The sequence below is a fragment of the Psammomys obesus genome, unplaced genomic scaffold (genome assembly GCF_907164565.1).
Source record: "Psammomys obesus unplaced genomic scaffold, mPsaObe1.curated_primary_1811, whole genome shotgun sequence".
NCBI classification, from domain to species: domain Eukaryota; kingdom Metazoa; phylum Chordata; class Mammalia; order Rodentia; family Muridae; genus Psammomys; species Psammomys obesus.
This window is the reverse complement of record NW_026585987.1, coordinates 3,627,524-3,640,233: the sequence shown is the minus strand read 5'-3', so window position 1 is coordinate 3,640,233 and position 12,710 is coordinate 3,627,524.

Sequence of the window (12,710 nt, the reverse complement as noted above, 5' to 3'; positions counted from 1 at the left end):
ACAAGTTTAATGATAAAAATAAATTAAAAGTGCTGGGTAGTGGTGACGCATGCCTTTAATCTGAGCACTTGGGCAGTAGAGGAAGGTGGATCTCTGTGAGTTCAAGGCCAGCCTGGTCTACTGACTGAGTTTTAGAACAGCCAAGGCTGTATGGAGAAACCCTGTCTCAAAAGAGAGAGAGAGAAAGCAACAGCAATGCATATGGAGATGTTTGCATCTCCGGTACACTACGTTAATATAAAAGAGGCCTCTGATAATACCCTTACAGGGGATTAAAATGTCAGTTCTATTACAGAGGAAATAGGAAGAGAAGTCCTTACTCTTTCTACATTTCCAATTGGAACATTCATGGAACCATGGCTCTCTGGGTCATCCCTGGGTTCCTGTCCACACTTAGTCCTTGCAGTTGAGCCCTGGCTGTTGTAACTTGTCTGTTCAAAAAACCTTTGCTCACTCTTCTTTCCCAGCTCTTTAATCTCCTCGTTCAGTCCATGAGGAACAGTCTAACCTGGTTCAGCTTCTATGTCATGATCTGTTTTTCTTCCTCAAGCAAGTGCCCCACCCCAACTCCAACATCCTTTTTGGTGGATGGGCAGGAGTCCAACCCAGAGCCTCTTGCATGCTGCACAACACACCATTGAGCTACCATTGAGCTACATCTAAAACCCCAGTCTCTTCCCTTAACCTTCTTCCCGTGGTTTTCATTCCCAAAGCTTTCATTATCTTATGAGCACTTTGTGTGTGTGTGTGTGTGATGGCAGGAGCAGAGGCCAGAGGGCAACTTGCAGGAGTCAGTTCTTTCCTTCCACCAAGGACTGACCTCAGATCACCGGGCTTGGTGGCAAGTGCCTTGCCTACTGAGTCATCTCATCAGCCCGACTTCTATTACCTTATATGTGCAAAGGAACCTCAAATCCTTATTTATTGCCCATACAAAATGGCCACAAAACCTTTTCCTTTTTGTGCCCCCTTCCCTTTTATCCCTTTCCTTTTCTCTTCCTCCTTGCCTACTCCCCCCTTCCTTGCTTTCCCTTACTCCCCAATCCTAACTGGCCCTCAGAGTCTACTGAGGGCCCCTACTCTCTGTCTCCTGTGTCCTTCCCCCTTTTCTTCCCCCTGAGAATCCACTCTGGGCCCAGCCAGCAGGGTGTACCTGGACTACTCTGGAGACTTCTTTCATATCTCATTTTCCTCTGTTTCTCTCCAATCTGATCACCCTTTTATAGGTGAGATTTCTAAAATTCCACTCACAATGTTTCATTTCAGCAAGAAAAGTGAGAGACTTTATTAAGAAAGGCTGTGCTTCTGTGCCTTTAGGGTAGTTCATTACAAGCTGTTTCCAACAAGGAGAGCAAGTCGGAGAAGAAAGGAGAAGTTCAGCCAGCCCCGCTGCAGGAAGAGCTGGGATCTGCTGCCGCCTTAGGTCAGGCCTCATCATCTTCCTACCCCATCTTCCTCAGTGTTGCCTGAGCCATAGGAGCTATAGGTGCAGGAGTGTTTTCTAGATGTATCTGTTGGGACTGGGCTCCACAACTCTGCATTTTGATTGGTTGTGGTTTTCTGTAATGGTCTCCATTCATTGCAAAAAGAAGCTTCCTTGATGAGGAGTGAGAACTATACTTATCTGTGGGTATGAGGACAAATTATTACAGATGATTGTTAGGTATTCTGAAAAGGTGCATTTTCAAAGGAAGCAACCAGAGTCCACAGAGAAAGTGAGTTCAACAGTTTAACAATCCTGATTATTCTTAGGGTAAAGACGTGGGTTCCCTTCCTGGAATCTTCATCCCTAGCCCTTTCTGCCTTCATATAATAAAAGCAATGGCTAGAAAAGTCTTGAGAAATGTTCTCAAGACAGAAGTGACCTATCTGCTGCTCAACTGCCAACCATGAGCTGTATGGAGCAGAGCCTCCTGGGAAGGAAATTTGGGCAGCCAGCAGCCTTCCTGGATACCTTCACCTTAACTTTTATATTAACATAATACCAGTTTTATAAATACGCATCTACCATGAAACTCTACCCAGGATTATGCTGGTGTCTCTTTTCTTACACTATCAACAAGGGACTTAGGAATACCCATTTGTTAACTAAACATTACATATAAATATTTGAGTACTTTTAAAGGAGTCTTCTATATAAGGTTCACAGTTCAGTGCCTGTTACAAGGGTTGCTTAGCAAATGTTGACATTTTCTTTCTAGAACTACTTCCGCCTATTTGGTTAAATAGTAAATGAGAAAGAAAACACTGGCTTTTAGCAGTGATATGTATTTCCCAAGGAAACTGCATTCTACAAGGCCTCTTTCTCTCTCCCATTTGGCAAAGATAAATGCTGCCTTTTCATGTTGACCAACTTTCTTCTTTCTTATTAATTATGTCACAGATCTTATCCTTAGAAACGGAAAGAGTCAAGTGGAATCATTCCTTGCACTCATACCTACATAATTGGATCCACTTAATAAAATATCAAGGACATTAACTGTCACAGGAATAATTGCATTTTGAAGGCTATTGACGTAGAAATGCCTGTGGTGTAATCTGTGGGTGATAAAGGTATGCATTTTAAAAATCACACCAAAAATCATGATTTAGTTTATGTAGAGATGTACAAAAGTGGAATGAAAAATATTCCAAAATGTCAAGAGATGTTATCAGAAAGCAAAACAGTAGAGTCTTACTATGTAGTCCTGGCTGGCTTTCAAAGCTTTTTTAAAAACTATTTCATTATTTTCTGCATATGGGTGTTTTTCCTGTTTGTGTGGTCTGTGAACCACTTGTCGAAGACCCGAAGAAGACATTGGGTCCCTTGGAACTGGAGTTGCAGATGCTTATGAGCCGCCATATGGTTGCTGAGGATTGAACCTGGGTCCTCTGAGAGAGCAGCCAATGTTCTTAATCACTGAGCCATAGCTCCAGCCCCTCAGCAGCCTCTTCATACAGTTTTATTTAATTTTAATTTTATTTTTATTAATTACAGGTTATTCACTTTCTATCCCAGCTATAGCCCCCTCCATTCATACAGTTTTGAAACTGGTCTTTTTTTTTCTACAGTGAACTCAAGAATTACTTACATTTCCTGCTACTTCTTTGACTGTAAGAGACAGAAACCCAGCTCAATTGTGCTTTTTCCCAAAGGAGGAAGTTGTCATGAAGATCTGTTCTGAACCAGAAACTCAATGGGAAAATAATCATCACTGGAGACACATGCAAATGCTGTCTGTGCTTCTACTTTCTCTCATGGTCCTTCATCCTCAGGCTTTCTCAGTTCATCTACTTCAGTGGTTCTCAACCTTCCTAGTGAAGCTTGATCCTTGATTATGCTGCAGAAAAGAACTTCAGGAAGAATAACAGGTGAGCAGTGTGTGCTAGCAAGGTGGCTCAGAAGATAAAGGCACTTGCTGCCAAGTTTGATGACATAAGAGTTTGCTCTCCAGGACCCCCAGGATCCACATGGTAGAAGGAAGTTGTCCTCTGACCTCCACCAGAATGCCATGCTAATCATGCATCCCATCCCCCAACACATACATAATCAATGAAATAAATAGGCGTAATTCTTTTTTTTAAAAGAGTGAAATAAAGTCATCAAGTTATTAAGGAGAGATAATAGATAGTACATGCCAGATTAAGCACAGGCAGGTAGGGAGGGAGAGAAGTGGGAGGCTTAGGAACAGGGCAGCACAACCCAAGGCATGACGCTGGGTTCTCAAGAGGAAGAGTCACACTGACACGAACAAATATAAATTAGAGAGGTTTAAATATAGATTTAGAGGGGTCTAAAGTGCCATTGCTTAAACGATATAATTTATAAGCAGGCCTGAAGATTTAGTAATTTTTTTAAGTTAAAAAGAAATCTGGTTTACTTAGTTCTCCTATCTTAATGAATTTCCTTTTTGTAAATAAAATTATAAGGTAGTTTTATGAGGAGCACTATTCAGGTTTAGGCAAGAGATAAGAGTAAGGATAGAATTAAACTGAAGTTCATAAGAATCCCTGCCCCTTGGAAGCAAGCTTAGCTAGAAACAAGGAGGTCAGGCTATCACTTTTTGAGTGAAAACTGAAACGAAGACAGACTCTGAAGTGCTGCTAGAAAGACTCTGCCCCAATGGAGGAACTTCTGGGAAGGACCAGTAGAGTATCTCATTAAGGGAATAATTATTCCTCCAGTTCCTGACCATGTCTTTGGGTGAACCAGTTTGCCCTGGGGTGAGGATAAGGATAAACTCCTGCCCAAGCGATTGACAGGCCTAATTGAGTTAACCTAAAAGGAAGAGGCAATAGTGTGCAATGCTTTGTGTAGCACAGGACGTCAGGTTTCTCTAGCCAAGGCCAGAGCTTGAACTTAGATTCTGTTCTTTTGACCAGAAGGAAGTAGCTTTGCCTTAATGGACCTCCACAAAGTCCAGATACTTCTACCATTTTATATGGTAATTTAAATTCTACAAGATGGGCTGGAAAGGTAAGTGGTTAAGAGCTCAGTGCTGCTCTTGCACAGGACCTGAATTCAGTTCCTAGCACCCATGTTTGTTGTTATAAAGAATGAAAATCCCAAACATTCTATTTTACCATTAAAGACTCAGGAGCTAGATACTGGGGTGAAAGCCTGCTATCTCAGGTAGAGAAAGTACCCAGCTGACCTTCCTACTCAGCTGATGTCCCAGAAGGAAAAAGCTCTTTCTCCTCCATGCTGCCTTAGAAACCCTTCAACTCAATGTCCCTCCTTCCTGTGTTTTCTTTTGTTCACTTCCTGTCAACTGGTTGCTTGTTCTGCCTCTTGACCTATGGTTGGCTTTATTTAACTCTTACTTACAGAAAGCTCTTCTGTTAAAGATGTGTGTGAGGGATTAGCCATACCACAACAAGAAACAGGTTTTTTTTCCAATTCACAATCTCAAGATTCACAGTGGGATCAAATATCCTGCATCATGGGTCGGGCAGCTCACAACCACCTGTCACTCCAACTCCAGGCATTCCAGGGCACCTGCACTCATGTGCACAAACCCACACACAAATGTACATATATGAACATATACACAATTAGAAATAAAATCTTTAAAAAAAATGCTAAGGAAAGGCTAAGGAAATGGGAGGTGGTGTCTATAGCTGTGAGAAATAAAGACTTCCACCCTCTAATAAGAGAACCCTTCATAATAAGAACATTGGAGACTTCGAGTAGTGACAGCAGGGCAGTTTCTTTTATGGCTTTACAAAGCCAGGTGTCAGCCCAGAGTGGCAGGCCTGCTGATTGAGTACAGAGCAGTTTTTAAGCCCTTACACAGGTTCCTTCCTCACTTTCCTTATTGCCTGAGTAGTCAGGAGGGTACAATCTCACAGGTCATTTCAGACGTCTACTTCATAGCATACACTGCGTGGGTATCATACTTAGAATTTTTAGTGCTGTGATAAAACACCATGACTAGAACTAGGAGCAACTTGGGAAGGAAGCTTGTAACTCTCAGGTCACACTGCCACTGAGTGGGGTCCAGAAGGGAACTCAAAGCAGGAGTCAGAGGCAGGGACCAAAGCAGAAGTCATGGAAGAGCACTCCTCCTGCCTTGCTCCTCATGGCTTGTTCATCTGCTTTTTTACACCATCCAGGATCACCAGCTCAGGGGTGGAAATGCCCAAAATAGGCTGGGCCTTCCCACATAGGTCACTAAGCAAGAAAATATCCCATGGGCTTGCCCACAGGCCAATCTGGTGAGGGCATTTTCTCAGCTCAGGTTTCCTCTTCCCAAATGACTCTAGCTTGTATCACGTTGACAAAACACACCCAGCCGGCCCAATGAGTTCATCTCTGTTTTACATCCTGTTTGTTTTAAAGCGTATGAGGCACATGATCATGTCAAATCTTCAGGTTGTTAGGCAAACTTGGCTGTAATAACTTTTTTACTCTAACCCTCCAGGGTTTTTTTTTTTGGGGGGGGAGGGAATTGGGGAGAGTAGCTAGACTAGCAGAGTTTGAAGTGGGTTATTTTCTGTTTACCTGTAATTAGACCAAAGCTGAGTCAAGACACTTTATTTTGAGAGTGAGCATCAGACTTTATTTCTTATAAAGCCATGAGTCATAAAGGTCTCTCCTCACTGGCCTCCAAGGCCATTGATCACTGTAACCGATGCTGAAAAGACAGACCCAGCATTTTACAAGGATGTAGATCATATACATGGGATATCATGCTCATCTGTTGGAGAAACTGTGGCAGTCAATACTTCAAACACTTAACAGATGTTTCGTCGCTCTTGTAATAAGCTTTTTCTCTTATGCTATCGGAAAGGCCACTGTAAATGTCCAGAGCAGGCTCCGAAGGCTACTTTCCCTATCACTTCTCTTGATTAAAAATCTTCAGTCTGGAGATGCAGTATAGTTAACTGAATGCTTGCTTAATATACATGAGGTCCTGGCACCACATAAACTGGGTATGGTGGCATATGGCTGTAATCCCAGAACTCAGATGGTGGAGGCAGGAGGACCAGAGATTCAAAGTCATTGTTGGCTATATATCTAGTTCATGACCAGCTTGGGATACATGAGATACTGTCTTGAAAAAGAGTAAAGGCAAGAGAAGAGATGACAAGAGAAGAAAAGAAAAAAAAAAAAACACAAAACAAAACAAAAAAAGATCTGTTCACTGTGAACAAGAGTCTTGGGGCAGCAAAAGCAGTGTCTGGCCCCTAATACCCAGCTCCCAGAGTTCTAAGAGTCAGCAGGGGAACAATAGGCACTCACGAGCTACAGTTCATAGGCTTGGTTTGAGGAATCTGAGAATAGAGAGAGGGTCCGTGTTGTAACAGCCTCTAGACCTCAGTAGACCCTCAGACTTCAGTACAACTGATTCCATGATGGAAGTACCATTCAGACCGTAAAACTCAGTATGTAGACAGTATCACCTGCCAAAACAAAGACCTAATCCATCAAAGTCCACAGTTCTGGGAAAGCCCCTAAATGTGCTAATGTTGCTTTTTCACTTCTGTAGTTCCACTTCTAGCTGACTGTTCTTGTTAACTGAGGTATGTCAACTCAGGATATGAGTGTGTTCTTAAAAGCTCCCGCTGAGAAAGGCTTGGTGCTACACTGTGATCCTGATCCAGTGTAGTTTTCCAGCTGGCTGATAAAGACTTTCTATTGGCTTAAACTCATGTCCAAGCAAATCTTCTCTGGTGGATACCCTACAACCATTATCTCACTCTCCCTTTGTGGCTCAAGGACAAGAGGTTATAGAACAGGTGGTGAGGTGGGATGTGTGGGGGTGATGCTTTACAGTGGAAGAAGAAAGCAACCATGCTTTCTCCATTCCCTCACAGTGCTGTGAGGAGTCAAGAAGGAGGCCGAGGCATCTGACGAGTCTTGTGTAAAAGGAGACACACAGCACAGCTTTGAAGGCCAAAGCACAGACTTCTTGTCACAGTTTTCTCAGTTTGGCCTTGACGTGTCTCTGGAGTGGCTGAACACTCACTGTGTGTATATGTATGTGTGATGTGTCATTTAAAGAATAACTTTGATTGGTTGGTTGAAATACTGGGATCAAGCCAAGGCCTTGATTATGTTAGGTAAGCATGATGCTATGTAGATCACCCCCAACCCTTTAAAAATGTTTGTTTTGATGAAAAATCTTGCTAAGTTTATGCCTAGGTTGGCCCCAACCTTACTATTTTTTTCTGATGCTGCAGCTTTCCAAGTAAGCTGGATTATGCACATGTACCATCATAGGAAGATTTTTTTTTTTCAGTTGTCAGGCTTGGCAGCAGGTGTCTCTACTCTCAGGGTCATGTCATTTCTCTGGGGTCACCAATTCTGATCAAGTAGGTTTTATGTAGTTGGCCCATGAGGAAGCCACCAGGAGATTTACATAAGACAGATATCTGGGTTTACCACATGGAAGAACCAGAGTAGACAGAGTGGACGCTGTGCAAGGATGACCAAAGCCTGTTGCCTGTGTGAGGAAAGTCCAACATATATTTGTTTCCTTGTTTGTCAGTTTGATTTTTGAAGTGTTGAGGATTTGGCCCATCAGAGTTTTGCCCAGACTAGGCAAGTGTTCTTCCACTGTACCATATACCCCCTGCCTTTCCAACTTACATTTAAAATACATTTGTGGTATAAGGTTACAGGAACTCCTCACAGCTCTCCTGCCTTGTGCCTATCCCTTAGTAGGACTCAAGTTTGTATACCTCTATGGTAACTCTGAGGAGTGAAAAAAAAAAAAAAAATCAACTAAATCAAGTAAATTGTCAGTTCTGCCCCAAAATAGGGATTATGTTTCCAGACAAAGGCAGAAGGGAAGGCTTTAGCTAGCCATTAAGTCCAATTATACTTGGCAAGTGTATGTTTTTGCACAGCTAAGTTTGTATTTTATATAATAAACCAGCAAGCTTTACTTAGTCATACAAAAGCCATAAATTATACCATGAAAATTTCATGACGTTAGAGGTTAAAATTCAGATTAGGAGCTGGGCAGCTAGGGAAAGCGCTTGCCCTGTGAAGCAGAAAAGGACCTGAAGTCACTCCCTAGCACCTACTTGAAAGCTGGGTGTGGCAGCACTTACACTCCTGCTGAGGAGGCAGAGACATAGGGATCCCAGCTTCCGGTTGGCCAGCCAGCCTAACTGCAGACAAACACGCCAATATGAAACCCTATCTCAAAATGCAAGGAGGATGGGTCCCGAGGGATGACACCTGGGGTTGACCTCTGCCCCCACCCCCCCGCCCCACGCGCGTGCGCACACACCTGCGTTCTTGTGCGACTCTCCACAGACACTCCTGATGAGATGGTCTTCTCCAGGCCTCTCCTCTATCCGCCCTGTGGGCGTCTGCTCAGCTGGCCCTGCTGGCAGAGTGCACGGAAGTTTCACCAGCATCTCTAACTTCACAGGCAGCAAATGGCCTTGCCGCACACCGCATGGGTCTCTCTCTGCTGGACTAACATCAGCACTCATGACACAAACGCAAAGCTGGAGGGCTAATGTATGCTGATTGGCGGGGCCGGAGAGACAGCTCAGTGGCTAAGAGCATGGGCTACCCTTCTAGAGGACCTGGGTTTAATTCCCAGCTCACAACTGTCTGTAACTCTGGTTCTAGGCTGACACCTCCACACCAAAGCACATAAGATTGAGTAAATAAATTATATATATACACACACATATATACACACATATGCATAAATATATATACGTACATATGCTGATTGTCTTAGTTACAGCTCTGTTGATATGAAAAGACACCATGGCCAAGGCAGCCTCTAGAGGAGCATTTAATGGCTTATAGTTTCAGAGGGTTAGTCCATGACCATCATGGCAGGGAGCTCGGCAGCAGGTGCGTGGTGCTGGAGAAGCAGCTAAAAGCACCCATCTGATCCTCAAGCTGCAGGCCAAGGAAGAGAGCCTGCGCCTGACTTAGGCTTTTGAAACATCAAAGCCCAGCCCTAGTGAAACACCCTCTCTGACAAGGCCACAACTCCTAATCATCTCCAAACAATTCTGCTCATTAAGACCAAACATTCAACCATACAAGCCTGTGGGGGCAGGGGGCAGGGGGAGGGGCAGTCTCATTCAAACCGCCACACCAATGAAAACTCATTCCAATCTGACTCAAGGAACCGCTTGTTTCATTCTCACTTGGAGCTATTCCGCATACTTTAATCAAGAATTTTCCCTGCCACGTTCGTTCTTTTTTTCTCCTTCCCCCAGCACTAGGAACAGAACCCAGAGCCTTGTGGTACTAGGCAAGTTCCTGGCCAGTGAGACTCCCCAGCCTTACACAAGGACACGTTTTTATCCTTACTTTCACTCTCCGCACCCACCTCGGCCTTCAAACTCAGCAGGACTGGGAGAACCTGTGCAGGCTCCAATCCCAAACCCCATACGTGCGCAGCTCTCCGGGTGTGGCTGTGAGACCCTGGAACCCTAGTGCTGAGGGGGCACAGAGACACCTGGCATTTGCTGGTAGCTGGCCTCACTCCAAGGTCAGCCAGAGACCCCGTCTCGTGGGAATGAGAGCAGGACACGGGGCATCTCTCTTCGACACTGTCATACATACACAGGAAAAATCCAATACAAAGCAGAAGAGAAGCTCTGCCGGAGGCAGGGCAGGTGGGCTGTTTTTAAGGGAGGGCAAGTCAAGAGCTCAATAGTAGCTCTTTCATTCATTCGGTTAGCTAATGGTTTAGGCCCCTTTGGCGTCTGAGCACTATACCCAATAGGAGGATGAAAAAGAAATAAACAGTGCGCTCTACTCTCAAGATCTCCACAGTTATGTGAATTTCAAAACAAAACCCTTCAGACGTAAAAGACTTGGATAAATGGGGAAACACACGTGTTCCTGGGAAGTGCTAGATTCCCTTGGGTTATCTTAAACCTAAATCCAAACCCAAACTCCACGTCTACACAAGGGCTCTGGAGAGACAGGGGGACCAGGACTTTGGGGCCATCCTCCATACATAGCAAGTTTAAGGCCAACCTGGGCTAAAAGGAAACCTTGTGTCAAAACAACCAGCCAAAAAGATGGCTTGGTGTGGAATAACACTTGCCTGCCACATAACTGTGAGGGCCAGGACACAGGTAAATTCCAGCCTGGTACGACAGGCTGAGGAATTCCATCACCCAGGCAAGACGGCATCTTCACACAAGCTGGCCAACTGGATTGGTGGACTCTGGGCTCAACTGAGAGAAGCCCCTTCAATGTTTGAGGTACAGAAAACGGAGGAAGACACCCAGCCTGAACTTCTGGACTTTACATGCATGTTCACACCTGTATGCAAATTTCCATGCACACGTGTTCCCACACACGTGTAGGCTTGCATACTCTCGTGCACACACACCGAGTTTATGCACTCACGTGGGCACACGCGGAGCCCATCCATTCATGCTGATAGTGAGTGATAAACAGTGGTGAGAGGGGAAGCTATGCAGTCAAGTGGGGGAAGAGAGACTGAAACACTTTTGCAATCTTCACAGTTTAAAAAAAAACAACTTTGGCAGGAAAACAGTGATTGCTAAATCTAGAGCTAATGTCTGCTGAGGGACAGGATAATTCCTCAGTCCTGAAGTATCTCTCAAGAGACAGCTTTGCTATTTGCAAGGAGAAAATCATAGCTCTCACGTGGAGAATCCATATAACATGTGGCTAGGGTGATGAGCTAACTTTAACTCCTCTTCCCCAGGGCTGACTGATGGGCACCTCCAGCTAAGATGTGATTGTGCACTCACCAGTTTGTTTACCTCCTCCCAGAGGACCCCAAACCTCAGTCAAGGCGTGAGCAGCCACTGGACTGGAACAGCTAGGGGATGTTTCTTAAAATAACTGACTCAGATATTTAAACTCCAATGTGGTAGAAAAGAGAAAAGCCGAAGAATCGCTTCAGGTCTTGACGATGAAGGAGGGTGGGTGAGATGGACGAAGACGCCTGCTGCCCCACCTGACGACTTGAGTTCAGTCCTTGGGACCCACGTGGAGGAAGAAGAGAACCCCAGCTTCCTGCAGGCTGTCCTCTGACTTCCTTACTGGAATTGTGGTATAGGAAAGAACATAAATAAAAAAGGAGGACATGACCATTCCTAGGTATGGTGGAGGAGAAGGTTTACTGTAGATAAAAGGGAGAGCGTGGGCAGAGGCAGGGACATCTCGGAGAGACCAGAGTGGACATGACCCTGAGCCAAACCGTGTGAGGAGATGAGGGGAAGGAAGAGCCAGGAGACCAAGAAACCAAGAGACCAGGAGGATAAAAAGGGTGGAGAAAAAAAAGGACTGGGTAACCAAAATGGCTGGATATTATAGGGACGAGTAGCTGGGGGAAGAGCAGCCCAGCCCCTGGAGTGGAGACGTTTAAGGTATGGGGCAGGATATGCCAGCCATACCTGTAACAGGTAGTGACTGAGGGATTCTGGGAGAGTCTCAGCCTACCCTAGATTGGGATTACAATTGCTGGGCCATTGTTCCTGTTGTTTTTTTATGTGGGTTCTGGGTACTGAACTCAGGTGCCCAGACTTGTGCCATCTCCCCAGCTTACTACAACTCTAGTGAACAGAATTCTCTACAAGAGTATTCATCCAATTATTTTTCTTGGCTGGGTGGCTCCTGGTCTTGGTGTCCAATGATGAGTGTTTTTCCTAAAGTCCCCAGCCTACAAAATGAGTTACAGAGTCCCACACTCGCTAAGTTACTTAACTGGAGAAAGAAAGCTGGTGGGGGAGTTATGAGTCCTATAGGCAATTAATAACAGTCCTCTGTAAGTGACATGGATTAACTTCCAGAGGAAGGAAGGGATGTAAATGCGCTATTCAATAAAGATGGACCACAGATGATTTTATGGATAGTCCCCAAAGAGTGTATTTCCTAATGACATATAAGCTGTCTTATTTTTTGTTAGTGTACACTGCAATGGTTATACAAAGATGAAACCACTGTTCCAGCCTGAGAATGGTGGTGTATTACCCCTGTGGTCCCAGCCCATTAGAGGTGGAGGCTGGAGGATCAGGATTTCATGGCCTACACAGAGAGTTTAAGGCCAGCCTGGGCTATACCAGACCCAAACAAACCCCCTTCCAAACAAGACATTTTTCTCAGAACTTTTCTGTAGTTAAGTGGTGCATGAATGTAGTGTCAGATCCTCTTCTGGAGAAGGTCGAGCCAAGAAAACACCTTTCCTCCTCTTCTCCCTTTCTCCTTTCTTTCATATATATATATATATATATATATATATATATATATATATATATAT